Below are 10,550 nucleotides of genomic sequence, written 5' to 3'. Positions count from 1 at the left end.
ACTATTTCGCCTTAACGTCTGTTTTTTTAACATTCGCCATTTAGGCCTAGGCCTACATCGCATTATAAATGGTATTATAATTCATACTGGATTTGGAATAGCTAGAACAGTGTGTAGTTTAAACTATACTATATCAGGGGAATGAACGTGAATTCAAATGTCCATAACATTTGTCAACAAATATAATTTTGCGATTTCGCCTTAACGTCTGTTTTTTTTTACATTCGCCATTTGCATTATAAATGGTATTATTTTTATAATGGATTTGGAATAGCTAGAACATGTGTGTAGATCTTTTCCAGATGGATTTCTTTCAAACTAAATGAGGGGATCTGCTAGGTTCCCGCTAGTTTTTCTTACAAGATTTGAATAATCAACAATATCAACATTCAACAGTGTGGCGTGTTGACCGCAATGAATAACAATACCATCTTCCCCACTACACCTGCACCAACTCATTTGCATAATAACGCACGGCATACCAACTGATCAATATTTGTATAGGAGTAGCAATCAATGGGTTGGTTGGATGGCTGCTGTTGTTCATCATTTAATTCATTGTATCAGTTGTTTTGATTTCTCACGATCAAGTATTCACTTAATTCATTTCATTTATTCATGATCAAACACAGTAAAATGTAGTACATGGTTTGGAATAATGTTCGTTTGTTCAAAGTTAATAATTCACACAGAAATTGTGAAATTATTTATTACAATAATGCATATGTATTTAAATAAATAGAGAGAATACACTAGCCAGGCTAGGCATCGGCATCTTTACACATTTCTATTTATTTGTTCCTAATTTTCTGACATAACTTAGGTGTTCTTAAAATTGAGGGCGCCAAACATAAAATTTACGAGATCGGAAAGAGGCGGGAAGCCAAAAAAAATGATGGTGTGCTCCCTTGCCTCTAGCACGGTAAGGCTCTCTCACAGCCTTGGGGGTACCACACATCAGATGCTTTGATGTTATTGCCTCATAATGTGTGGTGGAAAGGGGGACGTTTAAATCTGTGAACCCCAAACACAGAAGCTCGCATAGCTTTAACTCTTTTCCACCGACCGGCATGGGGTTTGAACCCACGATAATCGTGTTCCACGACGCTCTACCAACTGAGCTATCCGGCCCTCTGGTTAATAGCAAGGTTAAAACTAGATTCGTTTCCTCAAAATTACGTCATGAATATGCAAATTTATGACGTAACGATTAGAATGACGTAATATGAAGCGCGTATAAGACTATACTATTGTCACCTTTTATTACTCGTGTACATTGTGGCATAACGGGTAGTGCTTTAGTAACTATCGTTTGGATTGAATTCTCTCAGCTCTACTGGCTGGGGTTCGAATCTCTACGGATTTCTTTTTTTTTTAAATAAATATAAAATGCTTTTCTTTTATTTTGAAAGAGAGATATTTAGAGAGTCAGGTTAATTTAGGATAATATAATGTAAAAGATTAACAACATCAAAATTCAACAGTGTGGCGCGTTGACCGCCGCGAATGACTAACAATTGAATGTCAGAAAAAAAGGAATTATAGTTCTCTTCGTTACGTGTTTATAAAAGAATTTATATCTCATCATCGTTGGTGGTATGTCGGCGTTGTTATGCAAATGGATTTGTACAGGTGTAGTGGGAAAGATGGTATTCCAACCGTTTTAAACCAAAATATCGGCTAAATATATTCTTTTTTGCGTTTCAACATATATGTTAATGATTCCAATTACGATACAAACTTTTTTTTTATTTTGTAGGTAAAATGGCAGATATAACCCTTTTTGTCTTTCCCCTTAACGTTTTCATACCACAATCGCTGTGCTAAGGGGAATTTATTATATTACCCTTAAGGCCATTTTACACTAAAAAGAGGGCCCGAAAGAGGGAAGTAAAATCAACCGATTGACCCCTATCTAAGTTTATTTTCTGTCAATCCTTAAGGCTACAATTTATATAAAACAAAATAACTAAATGGTTAAATTCTGTTTCACCAAATTTATAAATAATTCTAGGTCCTAGAGGCATGTCTTTTAATTTGTTGTCGGTGTCTTCTATTCTAGGCCTAGAAGGCCTAGCCTAGGTCTAAGTGATGCGGCCTTTGCCGCCTGGCTGGGCGTGAGGGTACCAATTTTAAAAACTAGTTGCATAGGCCTAGTCAGCTAAGCTAAAAGGTTAGGCCTAGCCTATTATAGTCGCCGCATAGTACTGTATATCGCTATTAATTAGGGCCAAAATTAAATAAATAGCCTAGGGGCCTAGCTAGGCCTATTTAGCTTATCTTTCTTAGGCTAGGCCCTAAGCCTAGCTAGGTAGGCCTAGAATAGGCCTAGTAGATATTCGCCCAGGATTCGCGTATGGGTGTTAAACGGATGATCGGGCCCACTTTTGTATGCGCACCAAACAAAAGGAGGTCTCCAAATAGCCATAAATAAACACAGAACTAAATGGCCATTAAACTAGTTTAGTATCTAGTCAAGTATCAGCCGCGCAATGTTTTTATGAATATAGTAAATATTAATTAATTATTAAACAGCCGATAAATACTAATCAATGTGTCTTAATACAAAACAAATTTTACTAATCTAACATCTAGTTTTAATGATTAATTATAATAATTAATCGTTCGTATATTTCTTTTTTTACGTCTTTTCTTATTTCTGCATATCATTATTATACATGATACCCCAAACAACAAGGCTCATCTCATAAACACAATATTTCCCGTTTTTTTAATTGTACTTCTTCATTTCTTATGCACTTGGAGTTTATAACTTGATACAGAAACCATAATCCTGTTATCGATAAAATGAATATTAATTATTAATATTGGTAATGGTAACTAATAATAAATAAACTAATTTCCAAAATTTAAAAAACACAATTTGCAGAATAAAACCAAAACGGAAACAAAACAACTTTATTTATAAAAATCACACATACTTATTGGCACATGTAAAATAAATTTAAAAAAAAAATGTACTGGCATAACTGACGGCCGCAATAACTGGTGGCTGAAATGATCCCAAAAGAGTTATGTTGTCTGGTACTCGTTGTGTTAACATTAATAATGTCTTTTTCCTTTTCATATAGGCCTATAGTGTCTGATGTGTTGATGGAGTAAATGTTCTTGGGCAGCTGGTTGCAGTTTTTCTCATTTTCTATGGCTATATTGTTCTTAGTTGATGTCATATTCTAAATATGTAATTTGTATTGTCATGACGTTGAAAATATTTAAATAACAATTGTCCATGTGGTTTTTAACATCTTTAGATTCATCTGATGTCCAAATCCAGTAAAAGTATTGGATTATTTTATTGATGATTTGTATCTACTGTACAATCATGTAAGAATTAGAAATCTGGCTACTCGCTCAAAGCTGCTACAGTAATGTACTGTGTTAGGAATACTATTAATTGAATCTAACATACACTGGATAGTTCCTAATTTCAGTCTGTTACAGTATTAATTTTAAGAATTTTATTAAGGAACATACTACACTAATTGTGCTTCATATTTTCATATTCATACCGGTAATTTTTTTAAAAACATTTGACGTTTTTAACATGTATGAAATCTATCTCCAGCAGGATCAATTACAGGACAATTGTTCTTGTCTTATATGTGATGATTTTTATGTATAAATAAATGATCATAATGTAAAGAAAAATAAATTAGAAACATTGACGTTCTAGCTGAAATACTTTGAAATATTTAATCACTGAATAACTTAATAAATTACACTTTAATATTGTGAACATTTCCAAATTGATCAGCTTGTATTATACCATGTACCGTCAATTCTAATAGTAACCCACACTCTAATAGTAACCCCCCTTCTAGTAGTAACCCAACTTATAAGTCAATCTATAATAATAACACACTACTACTACTAGTAACCCATGGGGGAGGTTATTATTAGAGTCACAAAAACTATTGAAAAAATGACATTAAGACTGGTCGTTTATTATGCAGCAATATTTTGAAAATAAGGAGATAATGCATGTTGATATCGGGAGGACTGAGTGTTTTTGAGTTTATAAAATAAAGTTCAAACAAATTTATTTATTCGTACTGTTTTATTATTTTTCTATGATTTGCTGACCGGAAAAGTTGGGGTGGGTTACTATTTTCAGGTGCCTTACTATTTTCAGGTGCCTAATTTAAGATTAGTAATAACAACCCACTACTCCAATAGTAATCCCCCTTCCCCCACTTGTAATAGTAACCCACCCTAAAAAACAATCAACAAATAATAACCCATGGTTACAATTAGAAGATTTACGGAATCAATTAGTTTAAACTAATTAATACATGCTAAAGACTATTGTAGACCAAATATCAAATTACACTTTTAATATTGCAAACATTTCCAAATTGATCAACTTGTAGTATATAACCATGTATCAATTAATTTAAACTAATTAATCCATGCTATAATCTATAGTCTATTGTAGCCCAAATATCAAATTACACTATTATTTATAATAATAACAGCAACCGGGAATCCACAAAATGTTACGATTCAGCCAAGTAGCCTTTTTTGCAATTAAAATCTCATTACACGGAATCTCTTCGATGTTATAGAACACACTTCTCGTAGGCGTGTTGAATATGCGTGTAATAGCGTGTTGTATAAACGCGCCCTTAGGTGCAACAGCCTGACAAATTGATATGGTAACACTATTAAAAACAAGTATATCAATCAGAACGTTAACATACGTTATGTTATATCTATTTTCAAACCTTTTAAAATCAAAAACTCATCAGCATCATTTTTTCATTCTTAACATTCATCCTTATAATTATCCAATTTTGAATTGAGAATCCAGGATTTGATGTCAACAATTTCGCTACCTATTTCTTGCCTGCAAAATGAGAAAAACAAAAATGCAATTATTCTATCATCTCTTACAGATGTATTTTTCCTAAATTTGTCCTATTTTGATGTCACATAACAGCTATCCACTTGGAATCGAGAAATTGAATATTTGCGACCAACAACCGGCCCATATTTTATAACTACTGTAGTACTGTACTTGTTCAAAAATAACACTATATTGATCTCTTTCCCTTTAATGTTCAACAATATTCCAATTAAAATGCTTAAATACAGAAGTATAGGCCTATAGGTACATATGACAACCTCAGACATCCATCCTATATTAGACAGGGTTCCAGCCCGTAAATTTTGGCACATATGGCGTTTTATACGTATAATATAATACTCAGATTTACGCACTGGGGAAATATGTGAAGAAATCGATTTGCATGCCCGCAAACATCCGATAAGAATGACGTAGGTTATCATACCATATGTGCCAAATTATTTATCTTTACTATTTACGGGCTGGAACCCAGCCTAATCATATATATGCACTGCTCTTTAACCAATTGAATGCTCTTTGGCATGTGAAGAACGAACCTTTTTAAATATAAACTTACCTGTAAGATCGTCATGGTTGTATAGGTCATCTCCTATAGTAGTAAACAAAAACAATTTATAACATTAATATTTTATACATTTTCGTTCTTGATACATTGTACATTTGTGTTTTCAAATGTTTTGCTGCTAATATTGTAGTAGACTTACCTGATGTTGTGGCAATTTCTAGTTGTCCATGACTATCAGCATCATCTGCTGATAAACAACAATAAAATGTTAAGAATGTAATGTTTACGAAAATCTAATTTGTGTCTGATAAGTGCCATTTCCGGCATCTACAGTTGCACAACTCTTAAACATTTCTTATGACACAGGGACAGATTGGAATGGAAAATGGGACATGGATTAATTAATTTTAACACTAAAAAAGAACTTCATAGAAAGAGTCAATCTTAATTTCACCTCACCTCAGCACCAGCTGGTATAGATTTTTATTAGTAATGTTTTATAAGCTTACCTGTGATGTTTTCTTCTTCTTTAAAAGTTTCATCTGCTGATCAATAATAAATGAAAAGTTAACAATTTAATATATTCCTAATATCTATCTGTACATTAAGTACTTTGATTGCACTGATTGCATTGAAGAACTTAAGATCTACCATAAAATTTTTTTCCATGTTTAGAACCAACAAATATATGGTCTTGATTTTATGGCACTCTGGAATTGTCTCTTCTATTAGCAAAAGAAGTATTCTCATTTTACATACTTTGTTTATAAACTATATTAAAGCTTACCTGTAAAAGTATTCATTTCTACTTCTAGGCTTCTGGGTTATCTCCTATAGAAAAACACAATAAAATAATTAATTAAAAAAAATTAAGTTTTCTTATTCTTCTTACCTGTACAAGTGTTGCCACTTGTTAATTTGACAAAATTTGCTGATTTTTCAATTACCTACTGGCAGAACAGGTAAGTAAAAGATATGTACTGTGTGGGTAATAAGCTGTACGGACTATATAAAGGGCAGGAAATATTTTGAGATAATCTAGGTTTTGGCGAGATTCTGGTTTTTAAGGTGTTTATGCTTTGTGAGAGTGAAGTTTGCATTGTACCAGCAACAATGCCTATTTTTTTTAAAAAAGGATGTGCCGTGTTTAAAACGTTTTCACCCGCAACTACAGCAATTGCATTATAATTCTTCAAGGTTGATATGTCCTTGGCTATTGGCTGTTCTTGTGGCCTCGAAGTCTCTGCTGCCTGCTTTTTATTTTGGGCATATACCGCATCACATGCTTGTGCATATCTAGCACTTTCCTGATCTCCTGTGATTTGTGATCATTATCTGTTATTAAAAACAATCCACTTAATATGTTCCCTTATAGAAGTGTTTTAACACAACTTGTTATTAAGTTGCAAAATACTGAAATTAAAGACTGCCTGAACCCAAAACAAGTAAGTGCCAGACAAAAAGCCTAAGGAAAAGCCTAGAATATTATATTTATCCTTGTTTGACCAATGTTTGACCAATATTTATCCAATTGTTCTGGAGGTTGTCTTTAATTTGAGGTGATTTATACAGCCGATGAAATCAAATTTGAAAGTAGTCTGTAATTGGATTTTTATGGGAGTGACTTGTAGGTACTTTTGGCTAGTCTTCAACATAAGTTGCTCTTAGAGTGGATACGATAGTCTACAATTGAAGATGCTTTTAAAATTGGGGTAGGGGGAAGTATTAATAGAAGGTAGTGGGTTAAATAGAGGGAGACCTGCATTGAAAATTTGAAATGGACTGTAGTCTTCAAAAAGAAGTTGCTCTTAGATTGGATACGTCACTAGTCTACAATTGATGGTGATTTTTGAATTATAATGCAGTATTAAATAGAAGATGGATGGTTAATTAGAGAGAGAACTGCATTGACAATTTGAAAATGACTTATAATTAATTAAAAAATCACCAACCTTGGAATCCAGATGTTCTGCAATATCCGTTGTAAAATCTTCAATTAGATTAAACTGAACATTAAATTTCTCCAAAAATTTACTGTTGATCTGCGATTGATATGTGGAAAACACCCTCAATGACAGAAAACTCTGTTGAGTTGATACCTTCTAGCGTGTATGAATTGGAATAAACAATGCTGAATTCAAAGAAGTAACCACTTCCCGACAGATTTTTATTATTTTATTTTATTTTATGTCTTTAGGCAATGTGGCCAAGGATTACCAATAGTGAATTAATCACTGTCCTATCAGATAGGTGGTAATCCCCCTGATACAGGGGCTATTGTGTGAACCAGTTCACCGGGGTAACCCCCTACTCTTTTTCGAATAATGAACTGGGTTCTTTAAAGTACACACAGGTTATAACTGTGTACACTGGACCTACGGTTTATAGTCCTTATCCGATAAGACTTGTTCCACCACCAGAACTAGGAGCGAGTCGGCCTCGAACCCTTGCCGATGTTGTTGTTGGCTCTTTAGGTACGGTAAACGGCGCCCCTGCCTTAACCGCTCGGCCATATGACTCGCATCGCTCGGCCATATGACTCGATTAATGGCAAGATCAGTGAAGTTGGCCCAGCCATGGATTATATCTACAGTGTTGTTGCTGACGAGCTCTGCATCAGATACTCCTGGGCATTTTCCATGGATGTGAAGAATGTCCCAGATTTTGCACAATTTCAGCCTGAAAAAATCAAAAAATCATTGAATAATTCCTTTTTTTCGTAGAATATTTGTATCAAACCTATGGTGTATTACCAAAGCTTGATAGCCTACAGTATATTGGAGTTTAGAAAGAATTGTGTTAAAACCTACACTGGTATCCAATATAGAGATGCAAGGCTGAACCTCAAATGGATGGTTCTCCATAGCATCAGCCGTAAACGTATACTCATTGTGCTTTGGAATTGATAGATGATTTCTACTCCTTGGTCACTAGATGCCTCTTCTTCAGCTTGCTTCTCAGAATACCTGTGAACCAATTAGTTATGTTGGTTTGTAATGATATAGGCATTATGGTTATGTTTGTTGCACGGCACACATGAGAATACAATTTAAGACTTTGGACAAGACGATACAAGCCATGCACTACAGTAACTCTACAGAAAACTCTACTTCAACTCATTACTTCTAAAATGTGACTTACGTTTCATTGCCTGTACTTGGACCTCCTGTTGTATTTGTTGCTCTCACACCCCTTGTTGGGTCTTCAGCTGGGGGAGAAGGATCGGTCATTGCTAATAACCTCAACTTCAAGACTCTCGTACAAAGTACCGGTTTGTGCTGCATTAACAATTTCTGCTTGAAGGTTAACTAACTCATCATGTTCAAGGGTTGAATTGCCTGTAAGGAAAAAATATTAATTATTGTTTAGATATTAAAAGAATAGGTTATTAAATAAAATTCAACTCATTTCTAAACATATGAAACTGAAAAAAGAAGAAATCTGGATAGATTATGTGATACTTTAATATGGTTAAAGAAAGCTATTTACTTACTGTATTATATATACCAAACTGGCAAGATTGTTAACAAGATCTTCTTCATAGAAGTCATCAACATCAACAGGAGCCACACCAAAGTCAACCATTATAACCGGTGTAGTGATGATGTCAATTGGGTCACTACCACGTATAAGTATCCAGAGTCTGCCAATCGCGATCAAAATAGTTCTCGCCATAAATGCTGGAGTCAGGAGTTGGCATGAACTGATCGTTTGGATCTTCTGGAACCCATATTTCTCTTTCTATTAATGGCAATGATGTCGAAAGAGTTGACAATTTTAAATATCTTGGACTTACATTTGATTCACTTATGTCATGGAAACAGCATGTTGAACAAGTAGCTTCTAGAGTATCACAACGTATCGGTATTATTCGTAGATTAAGATATTATATTCCAAATTTTGCTTTATAAGACTACTTGCTAATGCAATAGTATTACCTTGTTTTGATTACTGTAGTAATGTTTGGTCAAATTGTAACTTAGAACTTGTTAATCGTCTTCAAGTACTTCAAAATAGAGTAGCTAGAATCATTCTTTATGCTGATATGTACACCCCTATAACAGAATTGATGTCCTCACTAAAATGGAAGAGTGTCCATGACAGATGGGAAAATGATTTATTAATTATGCTATTTAAATGCCTACAGGGTTTAGCACCATCTTATTTAACAAATCTATTCAAATTTATGGACACTTTTCACACAAAAAATACAAGAAGTCAATCAACAAAAACTCTAAATGTTCCATCATGGAACAATATTTATGGAAAGAGAATGTTTAATTATAGAGCAACAAACCTTATGGAATAATCTTCCTGTACATATCCGTAAAAATTATGAGACACTTAGTCAAGTTGAATTTAAACATCTTGTATAACTTCTATTGTCCATAGTTTTAATATAGCTTTTACTTTTATTTTTCTTGTATTTTTTTTCCAAATCTGGACCTCTTGGGAGACCAGTACTTGTGTATTGAAAGAGCTATTCCAGAATAAAGAAAGATTTGTATTGTATTGTATTGTATTGTATATGAACATATCTCCATCCAGCTGCCCGTTATTTGACATGACATAGTGACCTTGATGGTACACATCTAAGCGTTGAGGATTGGCATACCAGATGCCGACAACTATTTTCTGATCTGGAGCTGTGTTCAGGAAATGAAGTCATAACGTTTGAGGATTCGTTGAACTCTCATATACATCTCATAAGTCTCTCCAATTGCAACGATAGACATAAATGTGCTGATGCGCTCTTGACATGTGTACCCATGACACCAGCCGTGATCTTGTGGTCCATTGATCAAATCAACATAACCGTTAGACCCAATGACGATTGGTGAAGACGTCGTAATTCTGTGTCAGGATCAAGACTTTCAATAATCAACATAGCGTAATCATAGTCATAGCATTCAAAAGCCTGCCAAGATTCATGCCATATGCAGTCTTCTGTACCAATGATACCTTAATGAAAAGAGCAGATTATATAAAAGATCACAGCTACAACACAGTGATTCTCCTACTCCTCAAAAAAGGGATGCCACAATAAAATTGCATGCCCAGTCTCGGTGAATGGACTGGTCTTGTTTCAAGAGTGCAACTTTAATAGGAGGAAAGATTTAGGGAAGAATCACAGTTTACAAAAGCTAAAATTCAACA

The sequence above is a fragment of the Antedon bifida genome, chromosome 10 (genome assembly GCF_963402885.1).
Source record: "Antedon bifida chromosome 10, ecAntBifi1.1, whole genome shotgun sequence".
Lineage (NCBI taxonomy): Eukaryota > Metazoa > Echinodermata > Crinoidea > Comatulida > Antedonidae > Antedon > Antedon bifida.
This window is presented reverse-complemented; position numbering follows the sequence as displayed.